We start from the raw sequence: 13,118 nt of genomic DNA, 5'->3' as shown, positions 1-13,118 counted from the left end.
CCACAGCCTTCCAGAAATCTAGATAAAGGCATTCTGCTTTCCAGCGAAAGAACTCTAGGTTCTCGGCAAGAGTTTTTATAGGGCTGCAGACTGTTCGACTTGTATCTCAGAGACAAAAATGGCAGAGCTGATACACACAAAGAGGCCACCAGTCTATCCTTTCTTTTTCTATAGTTAGTCTTACCTTATTTTAAAATCATACAGCTTACTCTTTCACCCCACCTTAAAAATAAACCTACCAGGACCAGGCTGGATGGGGCTTTGAGCAGCCTGGTCTAGTGGGAGGTCTCCCTGCCCAGGGCAGGGGGCTGGAACCAGATAATCTTTAAGGTCCCTTCCAACCTGAACCGTTCTGTGATTCTATGATTCTAAGACATATTCAGCCAACCCAAGGAGAAAGGTGTCCATAAGCACTAAAGGAAATCAGAAAAGTCTGTGATTAATTTTAGAGTTTACACCACAATATTATCAGTTTGATACCCTTAGCAGTCACAATGTCTGTCCCCAGAAGAAAGTAGCTGTAACTGTAACTCTCACTGGCTCCTGTGGAATTTGAAAGGATCTCTCCGTTCTACAGACTTAGCTTGGTTTATACATCAGTTTGGGACAACCGAAACAGTGATACTTAGCACCACACAGCCTACTGCTGTTACTTGTTTCATAAACAGCAGATTCTGAGGAATAACAGAAATTATTTGTGTAACACCATTCTTTATTGTCTCAAAGGTGACACAGTATGGAAAAAAGACAAGTACCAGTCACATGAGAGCTGTTTGGGTAAGCTTGTGTAAGAAACAGAGAAAAACAATATGTAGCACAATGCACTCTTTCCCCATTTATGTTCTACAGAGGGATGGTATTGCTGGAAGTGTATTTAAATAAGAAGACTCATGAATTCAAAAAGGGAATTATTGGTGGGAGAACAAATGCTGTGGAAAGTACAGTAGTAAAACCAACATTTTCAATAGAAAGGCAGAGCACTTGAAATAACATAAGGAGCAGGAGTAAAGAACAAATGACTGACAAACTGCTGATCTAACAGGTATCCAGTGACAGGACATGCGATAATGGTCCAAACCGCCGTCAGGGAAGGTTCAGGCTTGACATTAGGAAGCACTTCTTTACTGAGAGGGTGGTCGCGCAGTGGAACAGAGTTCCTAGAGAGGTGGTCAATGCCCCTGGCCTGTCAGTGTTTAAAAGGCACTTGGACAATGACCTTAATGATATGGTTTAATTTTCGGCCAGCCCTGAAATGGTCGGGCAGTTGGACTAGGTGAATGTTGTAGGTCCTTCCAGATGAAAAATTCTACTCTATTCTATTCTATTCTATTCTATTCTATTCTATTCTAAAAAAAAAAGAAAAAAAGAAAAAATAGTCATCTTCATCATGATTACTTAAAAGAAGTAGTTATTTTTCATATAATTGTTAATTATCTAAAGAGAGACACTATGTCACTCTTCAAATAATTCAATGGATATAGTATCCCAAGAGTGACACGAGAAACACTTGACTATGACTTTTCATATAGCAGACAGCTGATCGTTCTGTGTTGACTGTTTAGAAAATATTCCAGTTTTTCCATACACGAGTAACTAGTGTTGTTAAATATATTTAGTCTGACTTTTAGAGTAGACCTAACTAGACATCATCAGGTATTTTCAGAAGTTTTGGGACTGAAATAAAATTCAGATCTTATTAGGGAGGTACAAATTAACAATTTATAATGTGATAACAAATATATTGGGCTCAAGTCAGAAGACTCCATACTCCTTACTTTAGAGAAAAAGATTTAATTTTAGTGGTGGGGTAAGGAACTGCACTAGATCACTTATTCATGGAACATCTACATTATTATTAAGTGAAACTACCAGCACTTTGTTCCTGTCCTCTACTCCAGCTGCAGTTCCACAAAAGTCTGAAGTGCAACTGCTGACTCTCAGGGTATCAGTCCATGTACTGCTTGGCAGATCATGCACTGATCCATTTATGAATGAAAATATAGTTTAATAAAATCATTCACTTTCCACTTCTCAGCATCAAAAAAAAAAAAAATAGGCTGAGGAATCGCAAAATTTTCATTTTTTGTGTTGAATCTGTTACTTCTCAATTCCTCACAGAATTAAAAAAACTGCCAATGCCTCTATAAAGTCCAAATCTTCAAATTTGCCAAGAACTTCTGCACTTTTCCCTAATGTAGCTGGTTTTGCATAAAAAATTAAGTCTTCTATGCAATGTGTAGGTTTTCTAAACTGGCTCTGGAATATCAAATGCTAGGTAATTTTTTTCTTAATGTATAACCATCTACTGTCTTCCAAACATAAATCTGAAAGTTTCCCTTAAAAATTTGAAAGAAAACATTATTTTTTTCATAAATAGAGAAATGTTCTAAGGAAGGGTTGTAAACATTTCCACTAGTACATCATAATAAAGAAACCACAGATTGTGGCGGTGTGATACAGTCGTGCGACACAGATACAGTTTGTATAAGCTAAGAGCATTTCACAAAGTATAAATGGCACATACATATTTTATTATTCGCAGGAATACACTTCCATTAAGCAGTATTAATGATGTCTTTCTGGATTCTTAAAGTTAAATTAAAAGGCATTTACCCTCCCCTGTATTGCAAAGAAATTTTTCTTATAGGTATTACAAATGAGCAAGATTGCCTTTAAGCTACGTTCACAAGTGCGTTATTTTTGTCATGTATGGTTGCTACTTTATTTAATTTCTCTTCTTGACACATTATTCAGTACAGGTATTCATCATGTTGGGAATTGTCCACGCTGCTGAAGACTAAAACACACACCTCACCAATTACTTAACCTGCTGTGTTTTGAGTCCCTTGTGTTCTCTATTACAATGACAGTCTCCTAATCTATTTAAATCACTGATGCAATTTGTACCTACAGAAAATGGAGAATGTTAAATTCTGCTTCATCTAAATCACTGAAAAGCTAGAACACATTATAACATGATCTCAAACGTCTTCATATAACTGACACAAATGCTTACTGAAATGATTGCTATTTCCTTGCATGAGAGAAAATATGAAAAAGTAGCATTATAAAAACCTTTCAACATTTTATGCAAATACGAACACTTCAGTACAGAAGCAATTATAAGGTAGAATAAATTGGATAGACAATCTCTACTTTTGATAATTCAGGATTTCTTATTAAACTAAGTGCAACTGGCATGAGAGGAATACTAATTTTCCATATTTGAAAGGTGGTGTCCTGAGAAAACTCTGTGGAAGGAAAAATCTTCATACACCTAATTTCTTATGGGTACTGTAGGGGAAAAGATTAACCCTAAACCCCTTCTCATTTGGGAGAAAAATGGTTTCCCAACTGTTTTGAAACTGTAGTTATATTAAATCTGCAAAAACCAACACTGTTTCTCAGGATTTTATAGGCTACATAAGATATGTAAAAAAAGCATGCTCCTTACATTCTAATAATCCAGCATTTATTCTGCCCATGGCATACAGATTCATTATTCGTTTTTTACATCTTTTATTCCACCAAATTAGCTTATCTAAGGAAATGCAAATGTAACAGAAATAGAAAATCCAAAAAATACTATCTATCTGCAGCTTCTTCTGTATACTCATCATGCCATCACCTTCCTGCAAAAATGCTTACAAGGTACCACAAAGTCGGGGTTTGAGTCTGGTGAGAAGATTGTTACCATTTTACAATGGGAAAAAATCACATTTTTGGAAAACTAACTTTAAAATTAGCCTCTGGAAAACAAAGAACTGATTACTGCAATTTCATGAGAGGAAAGTAAAAAAAAAAAAGAATCCAGGCCTCCTGTAAATGTAGTAGAACGTAGAAGAATGCTGCAGCTGCAATATTTTACATAGTTCTGGAGGCTTCAGGGAGATGAGATGAAAAATTTCAAACACTACGTACTGTATCTTAGTAATTCAGAAGCCCATTCTGTTTTAATTGCTGACCATCCTGCAGATAAAGACAAGACTAATGTCAGTGTTCAGTTTATGAATTCAGCACCCCATGTAATCAGTATTTTGCATCAAGAAAAAATGCAATCTACAACAAAGTTAGGCCAGAACACTGCCTAAAACACACATTTAATTGTTAATCAAGGTTTTCTCTCATCACAGTCAGACTGGTCTTGCTAGAGAGCTTGCATTCTTTGATATTAGGTCTAGAAGGAATTTGAAGTTGAAAAACATAACAGTTAAGAGAGATGGGGACTGCTGCTCTCATTTGTTAACTGCTATAAAAAGCTGCACCACCTTTTCAGAGGACTATATGAACATGGAGTGTGTATTAAAAAAAATAAAAAATTAATATAGCTGTTGGTATAAGCCAGATAAGGAAGTCATTGGCTTGTGTATAGACTAGGACTTGGCCTTGCCAGAAAGAGAATGACTTGCTTACGAGTATTACTGCTCTAACATAATGGAAAGACTAGATTTTCATTATTCAGATGTCCTTTTCTCCTCCTGAGTTCAGCTTAACACATTGTTAACAGGCATTTCCTTGTAAGACAGTAACTTCTTGTAAGACGCAGTGATTCCACTGTTGCTGAATGTTAAGTATGCAATATGCCTGAAGTCTGCATTTTCAATGAGAGCAAATGGAGTGCATAAACCAAGACATTACTGCAGCTGTTGATAAGAAGACTGCCAACCTCAGAGTTACAGTCAACATCTTGCCCTTTACTATCTTTTCTGCAAAGGTTACTGACATCTCTTGGGACTTGTTTCGATACAAGTGCTCAACATTTTCTGTAAGCTTAGTCATTTCTATTCTAGTTACTCCGCCATCTGAAGAAATGGCAGGAGAAAGAAACATAGCAAAAGTGTCTAAGCTGTATTTTCACTTATGCCAACCAAAGAGCTACTCCTGACCAAAAAAATCATGCAGACAGCATATCTGAAAAAGGAAATCTGAAAAAGTCTCATTAGTAAGCCAGATGTATTAGTGTCCTGATTTCAGATAGAATAGAGTTAATTTTATTTTTACTAGCTGCTGTGTTTTGGATTAAATATGAGAGTGATGTTGATAACCCATAGTGTTTTAGTCGTTGCTAGGTAATGTTTATATCAAGTCAAGAACTTTTTCAGCTTCCCGTAGAAGCTGTGAGAGAGTACAGGCACCACAGGCTGACCAAAGGAATATTACATACCACAGACGTCATGCTCAATATAGAAATGGCGGTAGGCCAGGAGGCAGAAACCTGTGATCACTGTTTGTGACAGGATGGGCAATTGATCATCGGGTAGTGAGTAACTGTATTGCATCACTGGGTTTGTATACTATTTTACTGTTATTATTATTTTCCTCTTCCATTATTCTTCTATTAAACTGTCTTTACCTCAACCCACAAATTTGGGTTGTTTGGGTTTTTTTCTCCCTCTTCTCCCTTTCCTACCAGGGGAGGTGCAGGGAAGTGAGTGAATGACTGCCATGTTCCTTGTTGCCAGCTGGGGTTAAACCACAACAATTACAAAAGTTTCAAAACCAGTATTTTTTTAATACCTGCATACTGCAGTGGAAATGCACAGAAGTATCCATTGTCAATCCACATGGTTAATAATGAAGACTAAGAAAATATTAAGGATTTTTTTTTCAAGTCACATTAATTAAAAAAAGAGGAAAAGAATGAAGTTGAGTGAAAAGACCAAACAAGAAAATCCATTTAGCTCTATGTCTAGCAGGTGAGAAAAATACAGTATTCCTCATAAACGCTGAAAAAAGGTATGCAATCCCTTTGCACAGACATTTTTGGTACATATTTTTTCTGCTAAATTCAGAGAAATTATGTGATAAAAATGGTGTAAATTACTCAAAACTTAGGTTCTCAGACAGGTATTTGGATAAAAAGAGGTATTTAGGCTTCTAACTCTTAGAAATAGAGACTGTTTACCTCCAGGTTTCATGTCTGTTATACTTCCACAGTCCTAATGGGAGTCAGAGATCCAGATTATGCTAAAAATTTTGCCCAGATGATGACATTTCTATTTGTGATGAACAAATGGGATGGTATTCAACTATTTGTTTTGTCATCCTACCTATCAATAAACCACTACAAAACCCCTTATTCCTCTCCCTTCTTCCTCTGTCAATCATAACGCAAATTTTCATTGAAACTTATGTTGTATTCTTATTACATTTCATTAAAAAAATTTCCCCCAAATTTTTCTTTTCACATATAACCTCTTTTGAAATAGCAAAACTTATTTCAAGGTTGATATCACCATTTTTTTTTTTCATTCGTTTATTTTTAAATATTGTTAGTGACTCCGTTTAGTCCCTGAAAAAGATCACGTCACTAAAAAAATACCACTATTTGGGAAAGCTTACATAAACAGACTAGCCAGATAAAGGCATTTTCCTATTTTTAAAACAAAGAAATAAAGGAAAGGAAACATTATATATCTTGGCAACAGCTATGGAGGAAATTAAAATTGGGAATTTAATTTAGATCAAATAAATCTTGGACACATCCTGTAACTGCAAGACAATCTAATCAGCTTTCCTTTCTAAGCACAAAATAGAGAAGAAAAAGAAGCACCCTGATGTTGTCCAAATTGAGAAACTATTGTGTGACACCATATACTCCTGGATTTACCTCCCACCATCTCCAGTAACTACTGGAAACCAGGCTTCCTAGCAAAGTGTCTCCAATAATGAGGGTTTTTTTAACAAAGTATATTTAGTTCTGTATGAAAGTGTATAAAAATGTCTAAAAAAGTTCTTTTCTTCTAACAAGTATGGCTGCATTTCTATCTTTGTAAGGTCTACTGGCAATTGCAAGGCTTTAATTGGAGAATGAAAGAGAACACCTACAGAGCCAGATAATGTAGAGACAACAGTAGTACCAATAACGTCCTCGCATTTTTGATTTTTTGAATAGTTTCCACCACAGACGTTATCATTTTGTTCTTCATTGTTGGACAGATTGCCTGCATGGAGATTCTGCATAGAGGGTCTGAGGAGCAAAATTACTCTGTTTGAGAATACCTATGGCACAGAACACACTGTAACCTCAGTGGCTATCTTACAGGGATCAAGGATTATACTATTCTCCTCATTATTTTCTGTTCCAGCACCATTGGCCAAGGTGCAAGAACAACTCTCTCCTTCCATTAATGAAGGAAAAAAAGTAAAGAAAAGTAACCAAAAATTACTTGTTGCAAAGTTCAAATAAAAGCTACATTCTTTCTTCAAAAACAGACATCAGTCCAAATACCATTTTCCAAGTTCAGGGCACTTCTGACCACAACAAATACCATTGTGTTTGCCAAGAAGAGGAAGAAGAGGAGTACTACGTAGCTTAGATTAGTATTGCATAAGCATAGATTTTCTTATAGAAGGATATACACAATTTTCAGCTTCACATGACAATAAAAAGCAATTTACCCTGTATGTACACCCTTCTCTAGCGACAAGAGTGTACAAAAAGGTTTCCTTCATTAGCTGTTTGTTACCACATCTAATAATAGTATAAATGCACTTACACCTGGAGAAAGAATATTTTATCCAAGCAAAGATCTGTCATGAGTAACATACCTGGTTTCTTGATCCTTTCCGTGCATTTTGAATCCATTTGTACTGGTCTTATTTAACACAGAACCAGGCAACAAATTCTTCTTTTCCCTTCAGCAGCTTTTAGACAATGATGTCACCTCTAACAGCTGCTGTGTTTTGTTTAGGCTAAAGGATACCACTTTTCTTTAAGAAGAAATGCTACCTACCTCCAGTCATTCTTGTTCACCGTCTTTGAATCTTCTCCAACCATCTACTCTGTCCTGTAACTCAGCACTGTAGCTTCACTCCCACTTTCCCAGATTTGAAAAGAATAACCAACATATTTATGTAGTTTTAATTTCTTAATTTAAGCAAACAATGATAAATGAAACACATCCCGCTCTATTTTCATTGAAAGTCCATTTTAATGTCATCTAACTAACACTAATTCAGGACATTTTTCTATACCACATGAAGCAATTTGACCACGTCTACAGGTCATGATATTTCATAAATTCATCATCATGTATTTCTGCATTTGCTTGAATGTCATTTTCAGAGATGTTTTTAGTGATGTCATTCTCTTGTAGTGACTTCAAATGACAGATCAGATTTATCTGAAAAGTTCTAAGCCAGTACCTAAGCACGATTCCTGAAAGAAAATGTCCATTTATGTTTTCTAGCATTTTAACACTTATACAGTCCATCAAGTCTGGGCTGAAACCCAGTGGAACTAGTTAATATCTTGTAAAATAATTAACTTCAGTCATACAGTGTTGCTGTAAATAACATTGTACGCTGCTTCCACTTGACTTTTGTTTTCATTTATGTAGCCCTACTTGTATTAAGGTCACTACAAACATTTTTGAATTGTACTGGTACTGCAAAAAAAAAAAAAAAAAAAAATCTGAACGTACCTCCTTGCAGAAACAATAAAAAATCAGTGTGGTCATTAAGCATAGATTTTCTTACAGAAGGATATACACAATTTTCAGCTTCACATGACAATAAAAAGCAATCTACCCCCTATTGTCAGTGAGTTGGATTCTGCCTAGAAATTCTTATTTTATGATCTGCTTCTCATGCAAACAGAGGACTGCAATGCTAAGGTTCTGTATAAGCTGAAGATGCCAGCAAGAAGAAACTCCAGTAGTATACATAAAGCATTTCTACCTAGAGATTATGAACCTGCAGCCGTAATGATGACATGTTTCATAAGAGGTGGTCTCTAGGGAGCTGTATAGTATTGCTTTCACAGATGCTTCATTCAATCAACAGATCGCAATGCTTTAACCTGGCTAACAACTGAGAAGGCTGAAACCCCCTAGGGTTAAATGGCAGAAGCGTCATTGCTGCAACAATTTACATTTATAAGTCTTGGAAAGGAAATTCTGTCTCCTCAGTGTCAGGTATAAAAGGATCCAAGATTAAATATACTTCAGAGGTTTCCGACTGAAATCAAGTATCTGCACAAGAGTTGCTGAATGAATTTGACGTTTTTTTCCCAGTGTGAGGCAGCATTTATTTTAAAGAAATGTGTTGATACTATAGTAATACACAAGCCACAAGCGCTTTAATTCTCAAGCAACACTGAATATGACATGCACAATGTTCATTAATTTGTCTCGGTATTCTACTTATTTAATAATAAGAAATGTGATAACATAGTTTTAAAAAATATCCTTTAATTTTCCTTCCCAAATGTTGGGAAAAACAGCCCTGCAAAAAGAACAAAAATACTGAATATTCCATTTTGATATTTCCAGCTTGACTAAAAAGTGATGGTTACATACACACTGATCTCACAGTAACATACACTGTGCAATATAAAAAGACTGAAAGTAAACAATAATAATAAAAAGATGTCCAATTTACTTAAGACTAAAATTTTACAATATTCTTTTTTTGTATCAGTAACCTAAAATGATTCCAATGCCAGGAGTGCTTGGATGAAAGAGGATTCAATTTAAATTCAGGCATTATTAATAATACATCTACGGTATGGTAAAGAGTTTCATTTTATAGCATGTTTTCATTAAAAAAAAAAAGAACACGCACAACACCTTAGAGATTATATTGGATTTGCTCTTGGCTGCTGCGTCATGTTGCTATTCTAATTTTCACCTTCATAAGCAGGCGAAAAATGTTTACACAGAGTCTCTGTAAAGACTTCAGAAGACTCCTCAAAAAATATACATTCTTCAAACCATAATCCAGTAACATTGGGTTTAGGCAAAAAAAAAAAAAATGCTACGGAAAAGTGCGTACAGCACAGGATAGACAACAAGACTAGGACCCAACAGATCTAGCTCCTATTCCTGTCTCTAACCTATGGAAAAGCTGTGAAAAACCTAATTATTTCTCAATGACACTTTTCCTACTTACATTTATTGCTGATTTTGTGCGGATTTGGAAGGATTGCCTCCCAAATATTTGTGTAAAACAAACTCAAAGATCCCTAATGGTGTCTTGGGCCTCCTTGTCACACAGCAATTCAGTCCAACCATTAAATCTGTGTGCACACTATACGCAAATTTCAGCATTAGTTATCGTACTGGTTCCATTTTCTAAAAGATCAGCAATGGTTATATCCTGAGTTAAAATGGCACTGTCGATTAATTGCAATATTTATGCAGTAAATGATAACAGTGTTTCCTCACGATAACTACTGTCCAAATAACCGGGCTAAGACATCCACACTGCACGACCATCACATAAAATGAGGTATTGCTTTGCGGAATACATGCAATTTTCATTGCTTATTTTGAAAGATTAGTGCAAGGATTTTTTTATTCTTTTAATTATTGGATCTATATTTTAAGTGGTGCATATTCATCAAAAAGAGCACAAGACCGATTTAAATAGTGCCTTGAATGATCCCTTCTTTTCTTGCTTTTTCTTTTTCTCAAATAAACTTCTTGGGTTTTTCTGTTCCAATATTAAAGTCCTTGCTAAGTGATCTTCTGTCCATGGAAGTAGGCTTGCTTTTTCATATTCTCTTAATTTCACTACCTCTAATAACCTGACTAGAAGTTGGGGGAACTCTTCATATAATAGAGAAGAATTTGCACTATGATTGCTGAAGACAATCTGAAAGAAAGTGAAATTTGCTTTATCAGTACCAAAAAAAGAAAAGGATTGGTTAGAGAAGAAATTAAACTAGGGCTTCCATATTTTATTTTATTTTTTCCACAGAGACTAAAACTCCTATAAGAAACATGAAACTGACAAGTGACACCAGAGGGATGAACGCATTTAAACATTAGTTTTAGTAGATCGAAATTTATCTTTTAGTTAATGTTAGGAAATAAGATGAGCAGTGGTAATGAAAATACTAATTCTCAGTCATCTGGAGCCATCCAGAAAAATTGGAAAGCAGTACTTTTCTGTAATAAATGATGTGGGTTTTGGAGTCATTAATATACCTCTAAAGTTAACTGTGAACTCTGAAAGTTCACTTAGAAAAATACCTGCAGACTGATTCTCTTTTTCTCAGGGGTACACCAAGCTATACCAGACATAGTATTTCAAACAAAACATAACCAGAGGAAGTTAACACAATGGCACAAAACAATGCCATATGAGACGGATGAAGGATAACTACATAAGAGTCCCATACAAGATTTTCAAATTTCAAGAAGTCAGCAGCTGAACACCACTGGTATCAATCAGCTCCAGTTGGCCAGCCACATCTAACCAGGCCCCAGGAGATGAAGCTTCAGATACCATTCTAGAGAAGCACCTTTGCAAGCCCTCCAGCCCAGTTTTTCTTTAGCTGCATAATTCAATGCACCAAGAGGAGGTGACAAACTGAACTTCCAGGGTAAATAATTTTAGAACAGTCAACATCTAGACATCAGTGTGACTCAGCTTTCCTCTTTTCAAAATTTGGGTCAACTAATTCACTTGAGACCCTCTCTCATCTTCAGTTATAACCTGTGTCTAAATTATTATTTAGAGAGGACTGTTCAGTTGCCTCAACAACTATCAGGATTGCAAAAGACATCTGTACTTTTTGAATGTATACAAAACTTTAACCTTCATGCTAGAATATGACTTTCAGCATAAAACTCCCAAGTGTGTGGATCTATCAATGTTGATTCATTTAAGGTCTTAATAGTTTTTGTCATCTTAATGCTCAGTGGACTGTTTTTGTCGTTTCTTTCAACTATCATGATACTTTGCCAACAGCCACTAGGACATGCCCCAAAACCTCAGGTAAAATACAAAATGCAATTGCCAGCAGCTTCCATAAGTGCACAGCACTGTTGACAGGCAACCCATTAGCAGCAGACTGTCCCTGCTTTCTGGCAGCAGTAGTAAATCCAAGCATCCTGCTGCTTGCAGAGCTTCATCTGAATACACAATGCCAGTGCAGGCTGATCTCTTCAGGACTTTGACAAGTACCCGGAGAGTTTTGCAATTAATATTATTATTATGTACTTTCTGCCAGGAATGCCCTTGAAAGTATGAAATGTTCCCTACTGTATCTGGGACGGAGAAAAACACCGAGGGACAAGGAAGAGAAGCTCATTTGGATAACCAGGGCCTTCTTAAAATGTTAAACTGTGAAGTAGCAAAATCCTTTTGAAGGTAATTAAGCTAGTCATTAGCGGTATTTTAACGACAGCAATTTCAGAGATTTCTGACCAGCGCTGGAAAAAGCAAATAGCCTTGAAACATTCCTCCATGCCTGAGAGATTAAGGGCTGCATTTGCAGTCTGAGCAAGGAATTTAATTATTCTGAGTATCTTGTACTCAAACGTTTGCTACCCGCTCTATCAAGTTGTGAATGGACAACTTAAATTTTTATCTCTTTTGATCTAAGACACGTCTAAATCTAAAGTGGGAACCCATTCACCTGGCCCAACTCTGCACCTATTTCTGGTGCAGCTGTGAAAAAGCACTCCATGACTATTTGATGCATAGCGCTGGAGACTTAAAAGTGGACTTTTAAGGTCGAATGTTTACATAATGTTTTGATTCAAAGTAAAAAAAGAAAAAAACGAAACACAACAACCCCAAAATCCCACAAATTGCATTAAGTTTCTGCTAGACCATCCTATCCTATTCAAAGTCAGTCCTTAAACATTTTTGATTTTGTGTTGGAGACAAGGCTAAAAGTTAAGCTTAGTCTCCTGTATTAAATTAACTAAACTAAAACAAATAAATCTAATTATTTGAAACTTAGACAAAAACTCAGAGCTTTTGTGAATTTTCGTTATTATTACACTGTTTCTCACCAATGCTAAAAATACCGAGAACAGAGGTAGAACCAGATGGTTTCACAGGAAAGCAGGAATTATTGTATTGTGTCAGAATAATGGTTCATATCTTTACTCTGAGAATGGCCAATACCAGCTGCTTTAATGAAGAGTACAATAAACCCAACAGTAGGTTGTTACTGCTTTTCTTGAATCAGAAACACCACGGAGCCAAGTAATTATTTTTTTTTTCCTCAGCAAATTCTCTGTAATAAACACATTCAGAAACTATAATAACTATTATAAATGGCTGTGCATTTGAGCAAGAAAATGTAATTATTCTTCAGTAATATTTCACATTAGGCTTAGAGATACTCTAATCATCATTAAGTTGCAGAAAAAATG

General features: G+C 35.8%; 1 protein-coding gene across 3 annotated transcripts in view; it reads right to left on the bottom strand.

The window, feature by feature from the left end:
* LINGO2 (leucine rich repeat and Ig domain containing 2) overlaps positions 1-13,118 on the bottom strand; it is a 552,583-nt gene that overhangs the window by 421,001 nt on the left and 118,464 nt on the right. The gene's annotated exons all lie outside the window — the stretch shown is intronic.

This window comes from Larus michahellis, chromosome Z (genome assembly GCF_964199755.1).
Source record: "Larus michahellis chromosome Z, bLarMic1.1, whole genome shotgun sequence".
NCBI classification, from domain to species: domain Eukaryota; kingdom Metazoa; phylum Chordata; class Aves; order Charadriiformes; family Laridae; genus Larus; species Larus michahellis.
The sequence above is the reverse complement of the archived record's forward strand: the minus strand, read 5'-3'. Positions and strand labels throughout refer to the sequence as shown.